The sequence below is a fragment of the Polypterus senegalus genome, chromosome 12, assembly GCF_016835505.1.
Source record: "Polypterus senegalus isolate Bchr_013 chromosome 12, ASM1683550v1, whole genome shotgun sequence".
NCBI lineage: Eukaryota > Metazoa > Chordata > Cladistia > Polypteriformes > Polypteridae > Polypterus > Polypterus senegalus.
The window spans coordinates 3,084,112-3,111,056 of NC_053165.1; the positions used below are offsets into that span (position 1 = coordinate 3,084,112).

General features: G+C 42.7%; 1 protein-coding gene across 3 annotated transcripts in view; it reads right to left on the reverse strand.

The window, feature by feature from the left end:
• LOC120541719 (contactin-4-like) overlaps positions 1–21,480 on the reverse strand; it is a 429,737-nt gene extending 408,257 nt beyond the window's left edge. Inside the window, exon 1 of one of the 3 annotated variants that reach the window (XM_039773606.1) lies at positions 20,734–21,204. The gene's annotated coding sequence lies outside the window, so the exon portion shown is untranslated. The other 2 variants (XM_039773607.1, XM_039773605.1) reach the window with 2 other exon arrangements.
• Between the last annotated feature and the right edge of the window lie 5,465 nt (positions 21,481–26,945).

Genomic DNA, 26,945 nt, shown 5'->3' on the forward strand with positions numbered 1-26,945 from the left:
ATACTCAGACATGGGGACAGATATTTAAGGAGTAAACCTCAAGACAACGGTTATATTTTTATATTATGTACATTAAAGAACCATCAACAACAAATCAAATTAATAATATACTGAACAATTATTATAAAAGTAAAGTTGAATACATTGGACTCTGCTGCTGCATGAACAACAGGTGAAGTACTGGTTCTGGTGAGCGGAAGTAGCTCAAAGGTTGATAGAAATCTACGTTTTGTACCTAATACTGGCATGCTAAATTTGGTTGACCCAAGTGAAAGTGTACTCAAGTTATTATGTTTACACACACACACACACACACACACACACACACACACAATGCAGAATATGGTATGTTCAGACTCAGGGAGTTATAAAATGTTGAGATTCAGAAGATCGACATCGAATTTTTGGACGATTACAACACTTTCCCTATACTTCATATACAAGACAGGAAAAGGCAATACTACAAAGAAAATATAGAAAAGGAAAACCAGAGAAGCCACAGGAGGCACCCTGGCTGAAAGGGGACACAGGGAAGGGTCATTTGTCTGCTTGTTCTTTGAAGCAGGTCTGTCAAACTGAGATCCTGCAGGCTCTCATTCTGGCCAGTTTTACTGCTGCTCACTGCACAAACATCTTCTGCCTCCATTTTAATTGATGTGCTTTTGAAGACTTGGTCCTCTCCATTGCTTCTTTTTATTTTATTAACTAGAAGCCAAGCTAAAATGAAATGTGTCATGAGACACAAGATGACCAGCTAAATCAGAGGCCTTCAACACCAACCAGTTTTGCTGTAAACAGAGTCTTAATTAAAAGCCAATTTGTGTTGTTAATGAAGCCCATTATTTAATTCCATGGCTTGTTGGCGCTCTGGCTCTACTACACCAGGCATTTCTGTAACTGTTTTGTTTTTTCATTTATTGTTTGAGGCCTCCATTCAAATGTTTTATGGACCTGAGCAGATCGACATTTTGCAGACGTCCACCTTTATTTCATTTTATTGAAAGAGATGATGTACAATGGACACAAATGTGCAAATCAGATTAGGTTAGTTTGTTTAACTGCTAATTCAAATCAAAAACTATGTCATCTTGTAAAATGGAGGCAAACGAAGGCTGCTCCATTAGTGGTAGTAATGGCGTACCAATGAATAAAGCAACTGGAGCAAAAACCAGCAGCCACCCTCCTGATTCTGAGCTCGACATCCTCTACTGAATTCCGATGATGGTAGTGCCCTCTTCTGGATATGCCTAAGAGCTGCAAGTCTTACCTTACCAAGGGATAAGACTTGGGCAGTAAAGCCAAACATCCATATCACAATATTAATGGCAGACAACCAGCGGAATGCATTTCTATGCACAGAAACGCAGGTTTTAACAAATGGACTACTGGCTGATTACACACACTGGCATTGCCCGAACAGATTCAAAAGCAGCTGTACAAAAGTGCAGGTTTTCTTTGTAATCTGTCACTCGTCCATTCACTCACATACTGTAATCACTGCTGCTGCCGCTGCCAAACACACGCACTATGGCACTACAAGACACGAGTTCTTCATGTCCTACTTTCTTGTTTGCATTGACAGCACAGCACTCTGGGTAATACTATTAAAGGGGCTGGGACACACAGGCCACATATAAACCCCACACATCCTTCTGGAAGCAACTTCACTGTTCAAATGTGTTTGCAAGTCCTCTGCTAACTTATAATATACTAGTAAAATCATGGGGGGTCATGAGGTTGCTGGACTGGGTTGTGTGGCTCTCCCAATATCTTTGTAAAAGGACGAAGGTCCTCATCTTTAAAGTCCTGGTGCTTCCAGTTTTGCTATATGGTTGTGAGAAAAGGACGCTATTAAGTGACTCAAGATGAAGACTGGACTCCTTTGGTACTGTGTCTCTTCGGAGAATCCTTGGATACCATTAGTTTGACTTTGTGTCCCGAATGACGCATATTACCTGCATTGTGAGGGAGCGTCACTTACGGCACTACAGTCATGTGGCACAATTCCCCGAGGGTGATCTGGCTCACAGGATCCTCATTGTTGAGGACCTGAGTGCCTGGACCGGGCCAAGGGGACGCCCATGTAACACCTGGCTGTGGCAGACATAGATGGTCATATCTGGAGGGTGGGAGTGGACCGTGTGTCTGCCTGGGGGTTTGCCAACGCGCTGTACCAGTGCATGTTCCCCAAACTGACCTGAGCTAGTAAAAGGTTTTTTATGAAATCCATTCCAGAAGAAGAATCTCACGCGGTACAGTAAATCGCCAACTCCTACTTACAAGTATATGAAGTTTGGTCAAGTATGAGCAAGCGTCTGCTGCAATGCCCAACGCTGCCAGGCTTTGGCTCCAAATAGTTTGATGGATGAAGCAGATGTGGCACTTATCACTGATGAACATGAATGTCTGACGTGCCATCGGAGTGTTATGGTACTAAAAGAAAATGTCATGGTCCGCCTTATTTTAGAAATGCATTTCTCTCTAAAATAAACTTTTCCTCAGACTTTTATAGATGGCCACTGGGGTTGAACCCTTCAGACAATAGTTCTAATACCCAAATCTCTCCTGTTTACCGTAGTTTAAATTGATTTAATACTTTACCACAATGCCACCTTGCTTCGGCGCAGGCGCTGTCATGTTGTGCTACCGTTGTCATGATAGTGGCTAGTGGCATGGCTTGATAAGTGGCATCACTGCCAGGAATCACATTGCTTAGACTGCCCCAAAACCTTTGTGAATGCTTTCTGCTATTTATTCATGGCTCTTTGATATCTTTGCCGAGCCGTTTTTCAACGTCATGTTTGCCTAACATTTTGGTTACCTTCATAATTGTTTTCTCGGTTTCAACTCCCTGCAGACTTATTAACATTCTCTCTCCTGGTCCACCCTTTACCATCTGCCTTGTAACAGAATGACAATGACCATAAGTCAACAAAATAAAGCCAGGACCACAAAACAAAACCAAAAAGAACTGACTTGTCAGACCAGTGTTTTCAGCAAGAATCATAAAAAAAAAAATTAAAAAAAACTTAAAGTTGAAAGTACAAAACAAAGGATCAAATCCAGGAAGAAACTTAAAAAATAAATGACATAGCATTGTTGCAATCCATAATCTCAGATGAGGAAACAGCTTTAGTTGATGATCTTTTAACATATGAATGTCACGACCCCTGAAGAAAACCAGAAACGGTATCCTAACAACAAGCTCACCAAATGGTGGAGCCCAACACAAAATGTCATCAAAAGCAAAACAAAATAAAATTTCAAAACTCTAAATATTTGATTTCCAGAAAAATAAATGCCATAACTGAAATTTTTGATCTAAATAACCCTACTTGGAAATAAAAAGAAATCAATGAAAGATAAACTAACAAGCCTCCAAAAAATGAACGTTAGAATGAACACTCAACACTGAGACCTTTCACTGTCCGACTGCGATTTAAGAAAGGCAGGGTGCATCACAACCCCTCCTCCTAACATAAAGCTAACCCCAAAGTCTGAAGGAGCCCCGCCCCTGAAACATTTGCATTAGACCACACCCTCTCCTGATGGGCAACAATAAAAGAAGATCCCCATCTTAGAGATGTAACAATCTGCACACCTCTGTGCTGCCTATGCATCCTTCTGCCATTGACAACAAGCACAGGATGAAGAACAAAGGGATCAGGACAACTAGAACAGGGGGTCAAAACCAGCAAACAATCAAATCAAAGCGACTAAACAAAAAGTCTTAACGCCTGACCAAATGTATATCCACTGAATCTGATGTGCTGGCTTAAACATCGACATGTTGGTGATGTCACGTGACGTGGCTTCCATGGATACACCGCTAACAACAGACCAGACCATTTACTGTAGGAGACTAGAACACATGATGAAGAGCAAAAAAAAAAATCAGAACAACAAAATATAACAACATATCGAAGTACAACTCAAAAACGCAAAATGAAAGTAAAACTGAGTTCTGCAGAGTTTTACACCTAATAAAAAATGTATGGAGAAAAAAAAAAAAAAGTGTTCAGACTCTCAACATCCCTTTAAACAGTCTCAGCTGGGTGGTGTGGATGTCACTGCAGTCTCTTCCAGGTGAATTTGGGGTTCCCCACAGACGTGACCTCCAAAAGGCGAGTGATCACTTTCAATCGCTGTACTAAATAAATTCATTTGGTTCGGAGTTGCTCAACCACTCTAGTCAGAGCTAATGTTAATAATTTGAGACAGTGAATCAGAATCCAATATACGAAAATCACCGAGCCAACCCAACAGTCAATGAACGGCGACTGAGCTGAAAGAACGCGGAGGGTCTCGCTCGTCTAAAACAAATTAGAATGCCGAGCAGTAATCACGTCTCATTTGAATGTTGCACTTGCTTCTAAAACAAGAAACGCTAAAACGTCTGAAAAACAACGTGACGCTTCGGGAAGTGAACAGCAGCGCATGCCCGTGCTCTCGTGCACTGCAAGGTTGTTTTTTAATAAAGAAGTTATTAAATATTGCCAAAACCAAACACAACTGAAATTTGTTTATAACAATCTCATTATAAGAAGTCAATAATGGAAATGAAAAAATGCAAAATTCAAAAGGAAAGGGTCATTAACTTTATAATGTTTTATTCATAAACACCAAATAATGAAGTGTAAAACGTATGATTTTGATAACGTGCTTCACAGCTGAAGACATAATAAGGATAATAAAAAGGATAACTAATTACACTTCAACAAAGTGACTAAAGTTATTAGGAAGCAACATGAAGAGACACCAGTTAGAAACAAAAAAATGAGTTTTAAATGTAATCACAGAAAGGAAATAATTCACATGCTGGGCCCTGGGATGGACTGTCAGCTGTTGGCTCCTGCCTCGTACTTCATGCTGTCAGGACAGGATCCAGACGCCCTGGTGACACCCAATAAATTACATCACAATACGCAAAGCATCATTTAGCCCCGACATTGTCAGGTGCTGCTGCAGGACAACACGCCGGCTTTCAGCATAACGAGTGCGCACAGCAGGACTTCCAGGTACAGGAAAGCGGCCGTTTCAAGTTAGTGGAAGAGAAGTTTCTAGGGCGGGTAAGACTTGCTTTTGCTGTAACAATGAACTTTATACAAAGAACATAGGGTTACTAGAATGTAATTAGGCGTTTCAGTACAGAAAAGGAGAAGGGACGTCATTAATGATGGCACCAGAGTGTGTTGAGGAGTGGCATGTTGATTAGCACATGTAACCAGGACCCTATAAACCAATCTAGCCCTGCCCTGAAGATTCCCATTGAAGCATATTGCCCACTAAGCACACCGACACGCAGGTGTCTAGCCTCGCCCATCCCGCTGCCACTCAAGCCTAGTAAATCTATACTACTGATAGCCCTTCTCCACCTAGTAATTTACCTCTTTGTAGGCATCTATGACAAACATGGCCGTGAAAATGTTCAATTTGAAAAGAAAGATGTTTCGAGGTCAAGTAGTTCTGCTCCCTAATGATGGTGCCAGAGAATGACAACGTGTTACGTGCACATCAGTACATGCAGGTAAGATTTTCTTTGAACTGATTATACGTGACAAGAAACTTGAATTTGAACATTTGTGTTTCAACCTAAATTAGCCTGATTTAGATGCTTCGGGTTTTGAAATGTAATGATATCGTAAGTTGTCCTCATGTATGGTATATATGTATACGTGTACTGTAGATATACTGTGGATGTAGCCAGTCAAAGTCACTGTATGGAATACCGCAGAGTGGGCAGAACAGTGCCGCAGTACTCCTGACAGCTCATGGCATGTAAACCTCCCACAGACAAGGACTGGACGGAAGGCTGAACTCAAGTCGCCATAAACACTGCCACGAGCTTACAACACAACTGCAGACTGACACGCACATGATTAGGAATGAGAGAGGCGAGCGTCGCACTACAGATTAGGAGGAGCATGAGAAGCAGCGGACATCAGTACCCTGAAAAGCACACGCAGCCTGCCTTCCTGGGTGTGCCGCTCGCCTTTAATCCACCCGAGGATTGTGGCAGGCTGAGCTCCTTCACAGCTGCACTGGGCACAAAGCAGGAACCAAAAAAGATAGCACAGCAGGCACAATCACTCATGGCTGACAATTTGGCCTTACCAGTAAAACATCAGGAAGTGGATGTGAAACCGGAGTACCTGGAGAAGACCACCACTCAGAGGACCCCGGGGAAATTCAAGCTCCACACAGGCAGTGAGCAAGACAGGATTTGAATCCAGTACCCTACACTAGTGCTAATCTCTGTACCACAAAGCTCCTGTTGACAAATAAAATGAAGGTTTCCTCAAATAAAAAGCAATAATTACAGAGCAGGCAAAGGCAATGAGCAGCCCAGTGGCCTGGTAGTTAGCACAGCCACTTCAGGGGTCCAGAAGTATAAACGGGAAAACGAGCAGTCAGCCCAGAAGTTAAACAATGACGAACAGCAGAAAGAACAAAGTCAAAGGGCAAAGTGAGGGTCAAAACCAAAAGTCAGAAACGGAGAGACGTCACAGCCGAGTAGTAAACCAGACAACAGAGCCAAAAGTCCAAGCTTAAATTCAAAGTGAGGCAGACCTGAGGTCCATTATATCCAGCGTTCCACAGCTCTAACCTTAACCATATTGTAAACAAGTATTTGGTGGGCTTTTCATGGCTGGCACTGTGGGTGCTACGTGATGTTAGGATGTTACATGATTGACATTGTGGGCTGCAATTTAAAACACCAGTAATGAAACGTTCACAACGTGTAATGTGCTAACTTTGGTTCAATCTTCGATAGTTGGGACTATTTAAAGGTGACCTTAATATTGGCACACCAATGACATCACAAGTGACTCTGGTGCATCATGGGAAACTCCTCTTGGACACTAAAACTAAAACATGTAGCGCTCATGGCCAAAATAAAATGGCTTCAGAAAAGATGCAAAAAATAATGAATGAACTTCCAGCCTGAAGCTCTAAACAATTGTGAGAGCAGAATGGAATTTCCTGGGCGGTAAATCACCCCAAAGTGACACCAAGATGAATTCTCTAGTTTCAGGGGAATACTGAGACAAATTAAAATGGAACTCAAGAAAATTACAGCAGGGTTCAAATGCAAAGGTTCTCAAAATATGGACATGGATCTTCTCCAGATACAGCAGTTTTATCTGATATATGAAAGTTAGGATGTTCCAAAGCTTTATTAGACTTGTGTGTGTGTGTGTGTGTGTGTGTGTGTGTGTGTGTCGCCCATGCCCATGTTCCCCAATAACTTGCTGTTCCCTCTAGGCTTCTATTTTGATTTTTTGGCAGCAGACTCAGCACCCTGAGGCCCTGTAATGGAATAAGACAATTGGAAAATGGATGGAGCACATCTTTAGAACGGAATACCCTGAAAAAGGTCAGGCTGAAAAGCCAGTGAAAAGTCTCCCAGCATCCTATAAGAACGTGACAAGTGACAGCATCAAGAGTGGCAGCTTAAATGCTGCCCTGACTGAAACCCAACGGCTTTCGTTTTGTTACAAGAAAATGCCTATGTAAGTGTTTCAGAATAAAAAAAAAAAATCTCATTTTGCATTGCTGCTGTGCCCCCTGACAGCACGTCCTAACGGTGTACCTTGGGTAAGAAGGGGGCACAGGGGGAGAAACGCTTTAGTCTGATGGAGGAAAGTTATCAGATGTAAGACATTGGCTCAAAGGCAATTTGAAGAAATCAGAATTTCAAAAATCCCAAAGCAATTACAATCTGACAGAGGGGGGCCAGGGGTGACTATGTATATTTTATAAGCCCTGCCATTTTTTAATGGGAAAAAAAAAAAAACAGAACCCAAAACAGAGGCCTGAAACAGGAATCACACTTTATTTTCAGAAGGCGTCCCTCACCTACAAGGGGCTCCAATGCATGATTAGCCAGGCCGATGAGCGGGCCCCCTCTGCACATGTGCAGATGTGATGTGCATCAAAATGCTCCTCGCTTTAGCATGGATTTCTAAAATTGTTGCATTTTCAGCAGGCTGACTCTCGCATTGTAGGCATAACAATGTCATCGATCCATTGTCTGCCTATCTGGATCGTTTCAGTGCCCTCCTTTTTTTTTTTTATTTTTTAGTTTCAAATACTGTAAATGAAAATCAATATAAACCCAACCCAGCAGTAAAATAATCAGTATGTCGCACATTTCCTGATAACACTCTTTTATCTTTTCGACCCTCCAGCTGTCCTTGTGTGGCACATCAAGGAGAGCTCAGTCTACTACTTTGCACTCCACACAAACTGGGGGCCATCACATGAGATTGCTATCTCAACACTGGGAGCAGCGTTTGATAAGCGGAACTTAGCAAAGCCCAGACAGGGCCAAGGAAGCTCAAGGCAAGCTGATGGCCTCACACCTGCACTGCTGGAGATGGCTGCTGCAAGGTCTGGACCTCCAAATAAATACACGGAGATTGTGTGTGGGCACCCAAAGACTTCATTAATATATAAAAGCTGAGCTGTAGTTAAGTGGGACGTGCCAGTCAGGGTAACAACCCGGGTCCTTAATTATTCAAAAGAAAACCAAAATGTATTTCAGTGGGGAGGATGACTGAAAACCTCTGTCTTAAGAGGACAAAACAAAATAGCTTTTTAAAGAAATCCGAGCAGGCAGATCACAACTCTGTTATGAATGTATAGGTTGTTAAACTGTACTTCAGGCTCAAATTTGCATTCATTTGTTAACTTTTTAGAACGTGCGGAATTCAGTTGTATTCTGTTGATGTGCTTTTGGTTTCATCTTCACGTGATTGTTATTTGTCCATGTTATATTTTTTTCCTTACATGACACCATTTTGTTTTTTATAGGCATCTCCATTTTGAGAGTTTTGCTGTTGCTACCACATGTCCTCTGGAAGCGGCATCATTGTGACATCATTCTCTGCAGGGAATTTAAGATGGCGGTGCTCTGCGTTCAGCATCCAAGATTCTGGATTGAAAGATAAATCTGCTTTGCATTATGATTTTAACTAAATAGATCAAAGGACTTTTAAGCAGTCAGGTTCTGGCTTGGGTTTATTTTGCTGTTTTATGTTTTTTGACGTTCTGGTATTGACCATGGCCCATTCAAGACAGTGCTTTTGCATGGCCCCTTTCACTCTCATCTACCAGATCTCAATCCTAAAACATGTCCTTTGGGGTGTCATATTTTAAAATTAAAAATAAATCCTTTGCATTTATATAGCGCTTTCTCACTACCCATTTAATATCAGATCACAACAGCTGGTCAGTGTTTTAATTTGGGAAAATGGTTCAAGGGGTTAAAGAGTAAGTAGGCAAGAATCAGAGAGAAAAGGTCCGATACTTCTGTAAAATTTACTTATTCAATTATAACATTTAAATACATATAATGCAGTAGCAATAGATTATAGAAACAAACTTATGCTTACAGTAATATCAAAAGACCCAGAGCCATCATCCTAGACCAGTAGACTGAGGGAGCCCGCGTGTCAGTCTCGTCAGAGGATCAACTCGTGAGCCTGGTATCAAAAGACCGGCCGGTGTGCACTTTCCCTTCGGTTGAGCTTCCAAAGAAACCTTCCCTTATATACTAATTGAGTGTCCTTGCCCCAAAAGCGGCTTACGTACAAGCAGTGTATACAGAAGTGATCAGTTTCAGTACATACCCTTCCACGGGACACGGTGTTGTTTTTCCTCTACTTGGCCTTGACCGATACGGTGCCTAGTACCAGAAGACACAATGAAGCCCCTCGAAGTGAAAAACAACTCCTTACATAGCCTTGGCTGTATCTTTAGAACATTCCCGGCTGTTTTTCCCAAAACATTAGTCTTTGCAGCTGGCTTTGCACTGAAGCGACCAACGCCCATCTGCTCTCCTGATTCCCTTCTTCTCTTTATTTTACCTTTGCTTTTTACAGAGAAAAATCCTTCCATTACAGTCAGTGAAAATGGTTAATATACAGTAGGAAGTGTTTGTTACAAATCAAGTGTCTGTAGGACATCAAGCATCCATCTGATAAACTGCACTGGGACTCCAGCAATTCAAGGATCTGTGATACAGTCTGTACCTATAAAAGCAGATCCTATTGGAAACATATAATAAATCTGTATCTGCAGGACATCCAGCCACATCACCACTACGATAAGAATCTGTGGTAAGCCAGCATGTATCAACAGTACGCCTATATGTAAAAACCATTAAGCTGTACCTGCACTATAGTTAGGACCACATCACCAACCTATAAATACACTTTACATTTATATTTGATACACAAGAGCTCTGTAGCTCAGGCAAGCACAGGATCTCTGACATGTTAATATTTATCAGATAGTACCTACTGTCTAATTGAACCTATAATTAATTTTACAAGAATATCTGCATGCACATCAGAAGTTCACCTTCTGGGCTCAGCCAAGGTATGTAATAGCCCTCCAAAATGAGAGGAGGCGCTCCTGCTAACCTTGTCACCTATTTCTACCTCCACAGCTCTAAGACGACGCTCAGCGAGGGCAACTGACTCCGCTTCAAGTCCTATAAAGACAGGTATCCACGGAAGGAAGTGTCTCACCTTTGAGTCAAGCCAGACCGAAGGACGGAGCTCCACAAGAAGCCAAGACTCGTTCAACCAAGCAGCACCACGGAGACAAGAAAAGGCTACAAACTGTGTTTCAGCTCTGCAACCCCCTTCTGCATTTGCTTTGTTTGGTTTTGTTGAAAGAATTGAACCAGATGACCCTTCTCTGCCGGAGCCTTTTTTGGAGCCAGGCTTAATTACTGGTTTGACCAAAAGAGTATCTTTAGTCAACTTTCATATACTGCATCCAATTAATTTATGACTTCTGTATGAATGTGTGGAGTGAAAATCCATGTGTATTTAGTGTTGTAACTGGGTGTCATAAATCTGTAATTATCACATACTATATGACTTAATTTATGTTTGATACTAAATGTAGAGCAAAACTACAGTACTCTATTGGCATCTCCTGTGAATCGATCATACGTGATACGTCTACATTAGTCATCTGCATATCTCCATCTTGTCTACATGTAGCTACAGTGTACATCCAGCTAATATTGCATGTATATCCATCCATCCACTGTTTAACCCCACTTATCCCGAGCCCAGCTCATGAAGCATCAGGAACGACGGGGCACCAGTCCACCATAGGGTGAACACACACGGACACACAAATACATCAGAGGTCAATATTCTACACCTACATTCGTAGGACATACAACATTAGCCAGCCATTTGTATACAGTCAACCTACAACTTCTGTCACTTCCTCTGCTAGCTAAAAGTACCTGTGATAATCTGTGCTTAGCAACAGTAAAATGACATACAGTTCTCTAAATGAGATCGTCTAATAGCATCTATACAATAAATCTGATTCTGAATTACACATCTGTGACAGAGTATATTGATATTTGGTCCTGTACAAAGGGCAAGTCGTCTTCACCCATTTGTATCATCTGGGACATCCACAATATGTTACAGGTCTGTAGAAATCGACACATTTCACATCTGTACAGTCCCTACAGTCAGCCTCAATTTAAGAGGCACTCTATAATATCTCTCAATATCAGTGATGCGACTGCATTTTTCAAAAGCTATGCCAGAATTGGATTATGCAGGTTCAATGATGGACAGATGGCACATAACGCAATAGTGTCTATCTACACCCGGGTCTCCACATCTCAAATCCACACCTAACTGATGCCTCAATTTATCTTTGAATCAGTATATTGAGTAAAATGACAGAGGCAGTTACAATATCTGCAGCATTGTCTTTTTCTATAGTATACTGTGTGTTATCATCTCTGGTATACATCTGTCCATTATCTACATCTGCTTTGTCTGGCTCAGGGTCAAACAGCTACAGCCTGTCTCATAAGTGTCAGACACCACCAGCTGTATATGGACTAGCAGTTCATCAGAATCTCTACTCTCTCACACACACACACACACACACACACACACACACAAACAGGGTATGCCCAGACCTCACATGCAGGCCTTCAGGAGTATGAAAAGAAAACTACAGAACATGAGAGAACAACCCTGAAGATAACCTGCTATGGCACAGGGCACCACAGCCACTTTGTCTGTTAAGTTAGTCAAATACCAAGAATTTTCAGAAAGAACCAGAAATTAAGGCGTTATCCAAAATGAATGCAAAAATGAGAGACTAAAAAGGAGTTCAAAACTTGAGCAAAAAAGTCTAAAATGAGAAAGATATTCAAAAACAGATTTAGTAAAGGACCATTTAGCAAAAGGCTTTGGATACCCACAAGCTCAGACGTCGATCCTTAGGTAGCCTTTAAACCCTTCATGTTGCTATCCAAAAGTCACAACATCTGAGGACACATTCCTGACAAAAATGGAAAATATCACAAGAAAACAAAATGGCAGCTAAAACAGCCCATAATACTTGGCGACAACTGAAGTAAATGGAGAATTCAAAAACAAACATCAGAATTAAAATCATGACCAAAACAAATACAGTCTATTCTATTTATTTCATGTGCTTCTCTAAAGTTTTAAATTTTCCCTTAAGGACAAATAAACTATCTATCTTTCATATAATGCCTCTCACATCTATCTATCTTCAGTATGTATTATATAGTGCCTTTCTATCTACCTGTCTGTCATATAGTGCCCTTTATGTATTATATAGTGCCTTTTAACTATAAGCTTCTTCAGTCTCCTCACCCTCCTCGTCGTCACCTATCTAAAAAGTCTTCTTAGTAAAACACTGCGGGATATCCACCAATCTTCTTTCCATGTTGTTGTCCGTTTTAACAGGCTGTCTGCATTAATTAATTTATTGTGTAAAAACCTCACATTCAATGCCTGGCACAATTCACTATTAATACATAATATTTTACTTTCTTGTCATTTAACGTCTTTTTAATCTTTTGATTGAATATGATTTTTTTTTTTTTTTTATTAGAGCTAGCATCAGAGCTCGAGTCAACTTTTTAAAAAGTGGATGAGGGCCAACTAATTTTTCAGACTAAACATCAATGATGCTTAACGTCTCTAGGCTACAAGCTGCCTTCTAAAAACATGAGCATTGCAAAGTATTGGAGCTGAAAAACTAAAAGCCTAATGTGTCAGTCTGAGTCGGATACTAAAAGACTTTGACTTCCATGTTTTTATTTGGTGTTTAATGTTTGATATTAGTTTGTATACTGTGTTATGTCATCTTTGCTTTTATTCTTCTTGTCGGTCAGTCAGTCCTGTTGTATTCTTTTGAATATTTGTGAGCACAGGAAAGGTGCTCTACTACTACTTATGATTCAGCTGACCCCTTCATCCAAGGCGACTTACATCTGACAGCCACAATTGGTTCCATTTTGTTTGTTTTCCCACAGGCAGGTGAAGTGACTTGCTCAGGGTCACACATCATCAGTGGTGACATTTGAACCCACAGCCAAGGGTTTGAAGTCCAAAGCTGTAACTACCATGTTGCATTGCCTGCCTAAATAAATAGAATGCATTCTTATTAACTATGGTAAGAAGAGCTAGCTAAGTTGCGGTAACAACCAGAGATTGCAAGAGATGGCAAAATGGGCTGTGCAAAGCTGGTAGCAGCTGCCCTTATTGGGGTCATTGGTTTCTTCATCGGCCGCACCCGCAGCCTCCTTCAGCAGCAGCAGCTCCTATACGCCGCATGGGTCACCACATCTGCTTCGCCCCTTTGGAATGCGCATAAACGCAGCTGGCATCTCCTCACTCCGCTCACCAGGGGTCAGGGTCTCCCCACGTGCCCCACAGTCTACAACTTGGGATCCGTGCACCGAACCATGGCCAGGGTTCAAAGCGGCCACGTCCCCAAAACAATGGACTTTATTTGCGGCAGGGTGAAGCGTACTACTGTGCTCTGTCTTCGCCCCACCTTCCCATCCTTCAAGTAGCCCCGGCCCGCCCCTCCTCACTGCCCTCACGTGTCACTGCCAGGTCCGGAAAATTGCTTTCAAAAAAGATTATTTTTTATTACATTCTTACAGGGAACAAAATTTCCCGAGATGGGAAATGGATCTCTAAAAACAAATCCTCAACGACCAAACCAGAACAGACACAACTTTCCGGAGCGCCTGACACCCGTCTCCTAAACATTTGGCAATGCTAGAACGTACATCGTAGACGTTTCGGGAATGACGCGCATTTATACTTCCACGAGCAGCTCCGTGTCAGAGGAAAAATAAAGTTTGGCTGTTTGTGGTTGACCACTGTTGTGGGTTTTTTTGTCCGTCCACTAAAGCGAACCTTGTTAGCGCCACAGCTCTGCCGACATTTAGAACTGGCAGGTCTCGGTAGAACTCTGGCGTGATGCAAATCTTTTATGTTTTCATTACTATTCATAAGCCCCCTCAAACCAGACCACCCCTACCCCCGACTCCCTTTTGCGCTGAAGAAGTCACTGCCTGCCCGTTAGTCCGCGTCTCTGCTTTAAATCGCCGCCGAGTACGATCCGGACAAGACACCATCCTGCAGCTGCTGCCGCCAGCTCGGAAAGTCGCGCACATCGCACCGAGCGGCTCACCGATGTCGTGTGTTCAGCGCCCTCTGCTGACAGCCAAGGTGAAGCGTTACAAGCGAACAGTCGCATTCGTGAAAAAGCCTGCGGCGGCTCTCGTCTGGGTCGTAGGCTCTGGTTACACAAGCAGGACAACGACGCCGACTTATTGCGGGAATGTTAATATTTCCTTGAGCTCCAAGCCGTTAACGGAATGACTTAAAATGATTAATTGTAATATACGAGTATCCTTTTTTTTGTCATGTAATTTATAAATGAAATGAGCACTCATCTCTGTGGACGGATAAGGTTCTGAAGACAACGAGGTCACACATCGTGCTAACACGGGCTGTGTCCAGATCAAAGAACGGCGTCTATTTCTATTTATTATTATTTTACAAATTTCAATGAGCTCAATAAAGTTGAACGTGAATGAAGACTGTACTTCAAACGGCCACAAACTATATTGCCACTCCCCACGGTGTCATTTCTGCGCGTCCCCTACACGAAGTGGGCTGCGTGGACTCGAACCGTCAGGAACACGAGGGGGACAACGCAAGCGACTCTTGGCATCGTGCGGCACGGAGAAGACAAGACGGCGTTCTCCCAGAGGTCCGCGCATTATCTGCTCCTGAATATTCACCTGCGACTGACAGCAGCTGGCTTTGTTCAGGGTAAAAATAAAGTTTGTGTACCTGCGTGCTGATGAGGAACTTCTGCCTGCAGCCCGCGTGGCACATGCTGTGAAGAAATCCTGCGCATGCAGCTTTTTACGGCTTGGAGCAATTCATCACAGCGAGCAATAAATTAAACCGAAAAGCCGGCACACACCTAACAATACGCCATCAACCAGGCCGCGTCTAATTTGAATGAAATAAACCCAGCATTACGAACGCATGGGGGTCTTTTAAATATGTGGTGCTTACTTATCCTCCTAATTAGCTTGGGATAGATTGTTCTCCCAGGCTTTACGATCGCTGCGGGGTCAAAAGTGTCTCCTCATTGAGGTAATGCATAACAAATCGGCCTCCGGAGAGGTCCGCAGTTCGCAAATGAAAAAAACAAAATTTTCCATCTTTTAAAAAGGGTTCGATAGTATGCTGTGTGTTACCTGTAGGTGGCGCTGCATGCACAGGTTTGGGGTGTCCTCCTTCTAAGTGCCAGCCCACCAGGTGTACCTAACATGCCCTCAATGCCTGCGTTTCAGTGGCCTCCCTGCCTAGTCTCACTGGTGGCCCCATGCCCCTGAAATGAATGAGCTGTTAAAGAGACCATCCACTATCTTCCAAACCCACCATATCCTGAAGAGGGTCACAGGGAAAGCTAGAGTTACTCAGTAAGTCCCGGGAACAATCCCTAGAAATTGTCCCAGCTCACCACAGGACAAACATCTCACATACTGGGGACAATTTAACATCACCAGTCCACCTAACCTGCATGACTTTAGAAAGAAATCCACAGGGTAAACATGCAAAGTCCACAAAGAGACCACCTTCACATGACCCCCGCCCCGCCTTCTTGTTACCAGTGCACCACTGTACCAATGAAACCAGTGGGACCAAAGTCTTTTAGAAAGTGCTTCATGCCGTAGCAGTATCCACGCAAGTCTGTAGGTGGCACTACACACATGGCTCTGGGGTGACCAGCATACCAAGTGTGTCTAACCTGCCCTCCATGACCCTGTAGTGAATGAGGTGTAAAATAAGCCAGTGGATGTAACATTTTTCTGAGGCTACCTCCACACTACCACTATACATTTGACACCGTTTTCGCCTTTTTCTCCACACTACCCCAGCGTTTTCAGCCCCTCATAAACAGAGACCTCTGAAAATCTGTACCCTTGTGGAGCTCGGCGTTTTGGTGTAGATTTTTGGAAACGCAGACTCTAATTGCACTCCGATTGGTTTGTGCTGATCATGTGGCCCTTCCCTGGTTGGATCCTGCTCATTACGTCACCTCATGTCCTGTGTGAACCCCCTCCTTGGAAGAACACCCTATTGCAGTATGTCGGACAGAGAGGAGCTAACATTCCATGGTGCTTGTTGTGTTGCTTAGCTGTATGCAGTCTGAAGTGCACATTGTAGTTTGAATGCTGTACATACTGAATGCACAAACGGCAAATCATGTTGGCAATCGCTAGTGTGTACTGAGATAATGCTCTGGCCAGTGGCATTACCATTAGTGTTGGCTCAACACTAAAATTCTAACTTTGGCACCAGTACCAGAACAATATCAAAGCAATTCCACCAAACTCTAAATGGGACTGCTACAATATCCCCTGGTAATGCCAAGGTACATCTGAGGCTTGTCACTTTGTAAATGAGCTTTGCCCCTTTGAGTTTTGAGTGTACACATATTATAACAACGAGAGGTGGGTGGGGAGCCACCTCATGGTTTTGAGTGCACGGATATACACATTTTATAACAAAAGGGCACACCAAGTGCATGGATATATGCAGATCATAATGTGGAGTGGGTTTAGAACGCAAGGTGCTGGTACTCGACTATTAACTTCTACTACCTGATTTACCGTTACACTGGTATAGCAAGCAATGCTTTAAAAAATCTGGAAGTTTGGTACTTTTTTAGTACCAGTATACAGCCTAACACTAGTTACCCAAAGCCATCGGTGCTTGAAGGGATGGTAAGACCTGCAAAGAGCAATGCTTGGTGGGACAATGCTACAAAGGAAGTTGTGCTTCCTGAAGAACATCTAAGACATCTACAAATGCTCACTGTCAGCAAAATACAATGGCCTTAAATCGAAGGAAACAAAACATGAGTGAGATTGTTTGTAGATGTTGTACCCTGTAAGACTTGAGCGATCTCTTCAAGGAATTTACCATCGATGCGCACACCCATCTACGTTATGAGCATTTTCAGTCACCTTCGAGATACTTGTGTGTGTGAACAGAGATCCCTTTTGTTTTAAAAACTCCATTTTTAAATGAGCATACAATAGTGTGGATGTAGGTGGTAAAGTGCCCAGTCCTCCACTGTAATCCACTCAAACACGATGTAAACAGTCAATACTGGAGTGACACCTAAAGGGTGAGGGCGCCCACCTTTCAAGTTCATTTTTCTCCTCACGTGATTCTAATTGAATTTTCCTCCATCCACTTTCCTGTGAAGGCTACTGAAATAAAAGCCTCCAAAGCTGGTCCTTCATCAGGATAATGGCTCTCGGTTAGCAAAAGACGAGGATAATGATGAGCTTATTTGTGTAATATACGACATAAAGAGCAAATAAGAAACGCGGCAGATGCCAGACCACAGACAAGTTATGACTTTATTTGCTGGGCTCCTTTAGAATCTACAAATTAATGGCTTAAAAAAAATGATAGATAGCAGCAATTGGTTTTATATTGCATAACAGCACAGCCTCGCCTCCTGTCGCTGCCTCTTGAGATGCAGGCTGAGGTATAAATGTGTTTTTAGCACTCACTTGATAAACAGCAAATTAACTGAAGGTTTTGCAAGAATCTGATGCTCTGTAACATAATGGCTACTTCATCAAGATCTTTATTAACCAGTGAAAGATATATGAATCCATATTTAGCAGATATGAATAATTACAGGAGACTAGTGAAGAAAGCAAGGTGTTTTTCATCACAGCCTAACGTCTTCTGTTGTCTGTGTTAATATATTGTCATCTTTCAGACTTCTTCACACACCCAGAGTTTGTTCAAAAGTTCCTTGATGCTTCCTTTACCACATATCTACTAGAAATAACAATCTGATGAAATTGTGAAGGCCCCGGCTCAGGCCATTCATGGCAGGCTTCTGTTTTAATGTCACTTGTGAAGCACATCAGGCCCGACAGGCACTGGAATTACAGTTCTCGGCTCGACTCGCGCTTTCATTTCTTTTTGTTTTGTTGTTCCTATATTTGCCAGAGAATAGTGTCAATCTGACGTCTCTGAAGAAAAGTTTTTCTGTTTCTTATTTTACTTCCAGCATGCTTGAATTTCGTGGTTCTGTGATGGCACTTTACTGGATTGTGTGGTTCCTCGTAGCTCTGTTGCTTCACAAAGAACCCTTGTCATTCTGGGGAGGCTTCTTTGCATTTGAAGTTGGTGCTTTGGGGCTTAAGAAGGGTCCTAATATGTGGATAAAATGGAAAGCTTTAATGTCCAGTGGGCCACCTAGCAGGACACCAAGAGATCAAGGACCCCTGAACTGAGCCTGTGTGATTGTATGTGTCGGAGGGTCCTTTTAAAATCAGAAACCCATTTTGAGATTTCACAAATCCATAACCATCTTGTTTGGACATTTCCTTCTGGAGCCTTCATGTGGCTTACTTTACAGTTATTTAATGGGCTGACGCCTTTAACCAAGTAGACATATAACATTTGAAATCACTTCAATTTCTTTAGTTTTTCCAACAGTAGCACAAATGGGTGAAATGGCATGCTCAGGGTCACACTTTGTCAGCAGACGGATTTGACGTCCTATGTTCAAAGCCTTAACCGCTACCTACACTACCAGCCATGCCACCTCCTCACCACGATCAAAGTCCCCAATGGTGTCAATTGGAAGAACTGCTTTGGCACATTTACTTTTAAAGAGTGGGCGCCAGACCTCAGAGTGGACCAACAGCAAGCCGACTATGGGATGGGACTTTATAGTGCCTCTCCTAACGAACAAGATTTAATTATTTGAGTAGGCCCACTGACTCCAGTCTCCTCAAAAGACAAATAAAATAAAAGGACAAGCAGCATACGGTAGAGGTGATTCAGCTTTCCATTACTGAGAGATGGAAAACAGGTGGGTTAATAAAGAAGTCATTTGGCAATAATCTACAAGCCACTTTCAATGAGGACACACGTAATTATTGTCATTGGTGCATGCAGTGGTTCAATTAAGGTCTTCAAGGCAGATTGTTCATTATCCTGGTGTATTTCAATAAACACCGTGCATTTTAATACGGCATTATTAGCACTGCTCCTCTGCCACAGGACGCCCCGGTGAAAGCGAGGAGCGCCCTGCAGTGCCAGCCCATTAGGGGGGAATGGTTTAAATATCTACATTACTGTTTAATATTCATAGGGTCACCTAAAATCTCTGCTCATTCATTTAAGACATCACCAGAGACGTCTTCATTTGGAAATAAAAAGACAAAGTTGAGGAGGCTGACAGCGCATTTGAATAATGAAGCCAAGGTATTTATCAAAGGCTTTATTAGCAGCTTTAAATGACCTTTCCTTTAAAGAGCAGCCTGCAGAAAAAGGGCAGAGATTTCCCCACCCGCTTGGAGCTGCGTTATTAGCAGGTCCTTCATCTCCACAACCAGCAAAAGACAGAAGGAAAAAAAATACAGCACAAGCGACCCTGATCTGGGCAAAGGCATACTCTTCTGACCTTTGGGTGTCTCCTCAACCAGATGATACGCTCTGTGGGTTTAACTCTCCACAAGGCACATTAGCTTCTCTAAATGATGTCTCCATCACTGCACTTGACAGATAACCCTAATAACATCTCACACCTGCACTTTGTCAAGGATAAGTCAGACCCAACAACAAATATTCACAAACTTTAAAAAGTTACAATCGGCTGCAAACCCATTCTGCCAGAAATGAAACTGCGTTACGGCGATGGTGCCAGTTAAAGTGGGGATTACCCAACACCTGCATCTGCTTGGATCCACAGCTGTGTGTTCACATCGACCAGGTGAGCACCCATCACACGGCGCCACACACGTACAGTAAACGCCACCCCTGGGGATCACGAGATTGTCAGCCATCCCGCCGGGTCACAGAGCGAAACCTTTCACAGAAAAAGTCGATAGCGCGCCCCCATATACACGAGCTCACTCGCGCTCGCTCGCTCTCTCTCATACACACGCACACGCGATATCCAATTTTGCTGTGACATCGCAGGCGCTGTCACATGGACCCAGTTGTGCAGTGTAACACGCTCACGGCTTAACTGATATTTCCTACATCAACATTTTGCAAAAAAGAAATCGCCAGCGTTAGCGTGAAGAGGAAAGCCCGGAATTAAGCGTTTATTGTAGGCGACGGCGGCAACGATGTTCGCGTAACTTACCTTTGCGGAAGCTTCCAACGGCAGCGCCGTTCAAAAAAATAAAAAGGAGCAAACAACCACAACCATCACAAACCCCACACACGCACCCGTGCTGGTGGAGCGGAATGAAAAAAGTGCCGAAGAGCGCTAACCCGAATCACGGCTTGAAACACACGCGCGGCTCGGCGACGCAAAACACACATGCAGTCTTACCTGCTGCGTGTCCACACGACTCCTTGCCTCCCCTCGTAACCAAATAACCAAGTTTGCAGTTTACAGTTTAACCAAAATCAAATAGAGAAAAAAAAAACACAATATGAGGAGGTCTCGTCTTATGCCAGACAGCAGGCTGCTTCACGGACTCGAGAGAAACGCGATCGCGATCCGGGCGCACATTCTTCGGAGGTCGAGTACATCTTGCTGGCGAGTAACTTGCTGGTGCGGGAGGAACACCCCTTCTATTTGACGATTTTTGTTTTCCTCTCAGGCGTGTCTGGCGACAGGGATAGCGTGATCGGGCTTCCTTACTTCTAATGAATCATTATGCCGACGAGGCAGGAGCGCTACGTTCACCGCGCGAACCTCATTGGCTCGAGGTGCACCTTGAAGCGACTGATCCCCTCCAAGATGCGGTGGAAAAGAAAATCACAGGCAGTTTTGCGAAACGGTGCTCACATGGCAGCGGGGAGGACGGCGTACTTACACAGAGGCATCAGTTGGGTCTGTTGTTGAGGTCTTTTTTTTAATATTATTATTCCGGCTTCACTTCAGAGCAAAACAGGCACGCGATCAGTCAGTCTGTCGGTGTGTGCGACTCAGTGGCTTCACTGCACTGATCAGCCAGGCAGAACAGGCCCTTATGGGCTGTCTATGCAGCTGGGAGATAATGGAACTATTTTCTCAGCTGGGACTAGATGCTTAACTGCTATCCACTGAGCAGCACCGTGTCTCCGAGCTGACATTAATCAGGAAGTGCGGCAGCATCTCTCCGCTCTATTCCCAGTCGCGTACTCACAATTAGCACATGAATCGCGGGTTTGGGCGGACTGGAGCGCACGAGAAAGGGCGATCGTGGCTATGAAATGGGCACTTCACAAACAAGTCTGAATTCACACAAATCTGCTCCTTCACCGCCTTCTCGGAGCCCGAGATAAGCAAAGGAATTCTTATTTAACCTCACCTGAATGTAACACATGACCCCCAGTATCCACATCGTGTACTTTATTTTACTCTTTATAAACAGAGACAACTTCGGAGGATATTTTCAAAATTACAAAGCCTGGTCATATTATTCTGTAATAATAAACGTGCCTGTCCTGATGCATAACTGGAACACTTCTGCCATGGGCTGGGCTGGGCAGGGCAGGGTGGGGCATCCCACTCAGATCAGTGACACCCAGCTAGGACATAAACATTAACTTCTTGGTGTCATGTCCTTTAATTGGGACATCCACTAACAGCTAACACATATCCCAACTTGTTAGGAGGCTATAAATATATCTCACTTGTCATAAAATTGCTTCAGGCCTTGGATATTGTCTGTTGGATAAAAGTATTTGGACAGAAGGGTTTTCACCGACTATCCACTAATCCATTTTAATCCAAATTTTGTGTAACTGGTTATGCAAAGTAACCATCTAAGTGGTCAAGCACAGTCCAGTCTTTGCTTCATCAAAACCTGCATGACACAAACTAATACCGAGGGCTTTCTGCCAGCAGATTATCCAGCAGAAGTGTTTCAAGAAATGCTATGGGGGCTCCTTTATAACAACGACAATACACTTGTATAGCACCTCAGTGCAACTGGCACTGTAGTTAACTCAGAAGCTTTCTTTCTTTATAGTCATTCTGGGGTGTGTTCAGACCATAGTGTGTGTATGTATATCACGTATATTATAAATACATATATATGACCACAAATGCACATCTGAGGTTTGCTTTCTGCACACAAGGGGGCGCTGTCAGTGTCAGTAACATCTCCCTTCTCACCCACTGCCCTAAGAAACTACTCAAGGAAGGAAACTGACTCCACCCCTTGAAGAGCCCCTCCCAGCATGGCACATCTCAATCTCATTCTGCAGAGAGCAGACTGATGATGAATGTGGCACATCTGAGAGAAGACTAAAAAATCCTCGTGTTTATTTCTTTAGCTAATCTGCTTCTCATTTTGCCTTATTTGACCGGCCACTGAGTGTCTGTTTCAGTTCATGGACTTTGTAAATATTAAAAAATGTGACCCAGTTGGTGGCCCAACACTTCCTCCATGACCAGTGTATTCCCTCAGTCAACGATTATATATTCATTTAAAGAGCTTCTGTAAAAAGCCAGATTTCTCTTGGGATCAAATAAAGTAAAATCTATCTATCTATCTATCCTTAAAGGTTAACAGAAATCATGTTTTGATGTGGGGGTCTTCAAGGAATAGGAGGTGGGCACAACATCTCTACCTTTTTTAAATATGGGTAAATCATTAAAAGTAAGTGTGCCCCCCTGTGGCATCCCTATCTATGGAGTTAGTGTAGGGGTCTCCAGCTCCCGTCCTGGAGGGGTGTAGGTTTTCCTTTCTGCCACTTTCTTCATCAGTGACAAGTTTCTGCCATTAATTAACTTTTGCTTCCTTCATTTTAATTGTTTTTAAGACTCCAGTCTACTAAATTGCTTCTTAAATGGCTGCCCAACAGAAATGAGATGTAAAGTGAGACAGCCAGCTAAGTCGAGGACTCAAACTCTTAGTAGTTTCACTCCAACCAGTTTCTTAATTAGAATTTGATTCTTCTTCTTAATTAAACCCATTATTGAATTCCACAGCTCGTTGGTGCTCTCATTGTGGCACAGCAGGCATTTCATTTTCCTTTCTTCTCAGGGCACCGTTAAAATGTAGAACAACCTTATTTTCAGTTCTTATATGATAGACACCGCTTAGCTGGTCATTTATTGGCTCCTTTTCTAACCCTGTATTGTTGGACCGCTAATTAAGGAAAAAGAAATAATGAAGGGGTCTGAGTCTTAAATAGCATGTCAATTACAATGATGGCAAATGAGGTTAATTAGCAGCAGAAATTGGACTAGTTAAGCAATTTAGAAAATGGTTTGAGTGAAAACCTGCAGCCACTGCTGCCCACCAGGATGTGAACTGGACACCCCTGATCTAAGTGGTCATAATCTGGCCACACTTTGCTTCCTCATAGCCTGCATGTTCAAGGTTAACAGAGGTTAGCCTTGGCATGGGGGTCCATGCAGAATAGGAGGTCTGTTTTGAAATATGGCTCTTCTGGTAAGCTCTGAGTGAATAAATGCGCCCCCTCTCTGTGTATTTGGTGCAGGGGTGTCCAATTCCAACCCTGGTGGAGTGCAGTGGCTGCAGGTCTTTGTTAATTACTAGCCTATTGTTTTCACCTGGATTACAATGTTCTGACTTGCTTTTTGTTTTCCTTAAGGGTGATTTATACCTTTGTGTCGATGCTGCAGAGCCTACGGCGTAGCTACAGCATAGCCTGATGCACACCTCCTCAAAAATGCAACTTCACATCACATCGATGCAGATCCCTAGGATTCTGATTGACCAGTTACGTCCTGATTACCATTTCTCTTCTGCTATTCTGAAGTAAACATGGAGCAGATCGAGGAAAGACTTGTCAAAGAAGTTAAAATATAAAGCCAAGCCCACCTTATCTGCAGGTTGGGCATCTATGACTTTGACTCATCCCAAAAAAAAAAAACCTCAGAATATTCTCAAAAAAGAACATTTGAAATTCTTACCAAATACACACGAGAAACAAAACGAGCAGGCTAATGCTGCCAAGGCACGGTGCCTTGTACTGGGAAGGTGTGGAGCGGTGGGCCCACAATCCACTTCTGTTCTTTATAAGATCACTTTGGAGCCATTCAGATTACAGTCTACACACTGTACTGTAGAATTGTAGAATGTTGTTTTTTTAAAAGTTGTATTGTAATTTACAGAAACGTCATGCATTGATGCTTCACATTATTCAAATTACACAAGAACAGTACCAAACAAAGTAAACTGTTGTTGTCTCATCAGAAGTTCATCTCTAAAAGGCTGATGATGATAGCTTAACCAAAGCACATCTGTCATGATGGGTGGTTTTTTTTTTATTTTTGATTATGTTTGCTTGTTTCAACTCAAATATTTTCAATTAATGCTGTATTTCCAGCATATGTATACCCTAAATGTAAAATCAAAAAACAACCAGAACCTTACTTTAATATTTCATGATTTTTTTTAAATATTTAAAAGAGCAAGCAACTTCAAAAGAAAGCCAAGATTGGCTGCAGCTGTTTACTAGGAAGTGTCGGCAAATGTAGACGGCATCCATTTGAGCGTCCTCGGGGTAATCTCCTTTAAACATAATTAAAGCGCTACTTCCATACTCTCGTACTTTGTTGTATTCCTTGTTAAACGGTGAATGAATGAATAATAAAGTGTTTAACTAAGATACTGTGTCACAAATCCTGCTTGATCACACTGTTGTCTGAAGTATTATTAATTCATGACGATAGTGGTGAAAAAAGTATTAAAAATAAACATTAAAAGTGTCTAATTACAGAACTGGATCACTAAATGGTATCCATGAAGTATTCATTTTGCTGATTTAAAATGTTTTTGATGTCTTCCATTCATTTTCTGTGTGGCTGCAGTTTCTTCAGTGCAGTCCTCTGATCGACATCAGCAGATCTTCACTTGCCGCTTTTAAATTCACAAATTTGATATTCAAAGTGCTCTTTTCAGCTCATTTTAGTCTTGAATTGAGCAAATTATCTTTGCTGTTGAAACAAGCATCCTGAATGGATGTTTTTAGTGCCCCCTGCAGGTAGCTCAGTAATGTTATTATTGTGTTTTCCTTTTTTAGGCCTCTCTACTTATAAAACAGGCAAAGCTCCCAGAAGCAGGGTGGTGAGCATCTTCAGTACTTTAATAAAGCAACTGCAGTGCCCGTCTGTGCCATCTGCACTAGCACCCTCTTGCATAATAACTGCTAATAATTTGAATATTTCCTCTTTCACTGAAAACCATTTCCCCCTGCAATAGCTGTAGTTAACTTTCAATGGTGGTGCTGTTGCTGGGACTCACAAACACCAAGTCAGATCAGCCAGTGTCTACGGTTTGAGGTGCAAAGCACCCCATCCATAACGGGTACCTACCTTTGTTTCTCTGCGACCACCAAACTCAATTCAAAGGGCTCACTGACAGCTGGGAGACTGGCAGGACATTCTAGAGGAGAAGGCCGCCCAAGAGTAAAAGGAGTACCATGATGGTGCAAGAAGCAATTCACTAAAGTCCTTTTTCAGGTATGAATGACAGATGTTTGGAGGTCAGATAGTTCTGCTCACTAATGATGGCACTGGAGAGTGACCCTGTGTGGCGTGTTGATTAGCAAATGTGCATAAGAAGTTCACTGGTATCTGGACACATGTCAATAAGGACCAAACAAACATATTATATAGTACCCTTCACATCATCTATCTATCACATAGTGTCTTTCATATCAATTTAAAGTGTCACTTCTATTTATTTATCTACCTACCTATTATACAGTGCCTTTCATATGCATTTATCTATGGCACCTTTTACATTTAACTATAAATTGTAAAGCACCTTTCATATTTATCTACCTGTCACTAATCATGACACTGGAGAGTGACCCTGTGTGGCATGCTGATCAGCACCTGTGAGTAAGAATTTCACTGGACTCCGTGTACATGCGAGAGGAATGACCGTGTTAATCTATAAAGAGTTAAGGCTGTTGACGACTTTATTAATATAATTATTTTCTGGGTTTTTTTCCCCCTAGTCATCTCTGCCTATAAAGAGAGTCAGCTTCTGAGCACAGGGTGAGTGGACATCTTTAATAAAGTGAGTGCCGCGCCACCTGCCATGGCCCTCTCTTATGCAATGACTCTTAAAAACAATTTTTGTTTACTCTTCCACTGAATACCATTTTTGTCACAGCTTTAATAAAGTGTTTCAGTTGTTCACAACATTTTGGATAACTCTGGTTGTTTGCTTGCGTTAACAACATAATGTATGACATAACATTTTCAGACCTGCCAAATCCAACTCTGCGTTTCAGAGAACTGCAGCCATTCCCAGCATCACTGGCACGATGCAATACCCAGCCCTGAACAGTCCTCCACTCCAGGGCCCAAGCGGACACGGAGACCATCGAGAATCTCCAGCTATTCCAACGCACAACTCTGTAAGGATGTGGCAGAAAACGCAGAATACTGGGAGGAAAGCCCACAGTGGCACAGGCAGAACAGGCAAATGGCAACACATGAATCCCGCAACAGCCTGGTGTGGAATCTGAACCCAGGATGTTGAAGTGCTAAGCCCCACTATACCATAACTTATATTTTAAATAAGGATTACATTTCCTGTGAGGGGAACCAGCGGGTGTGAAAAT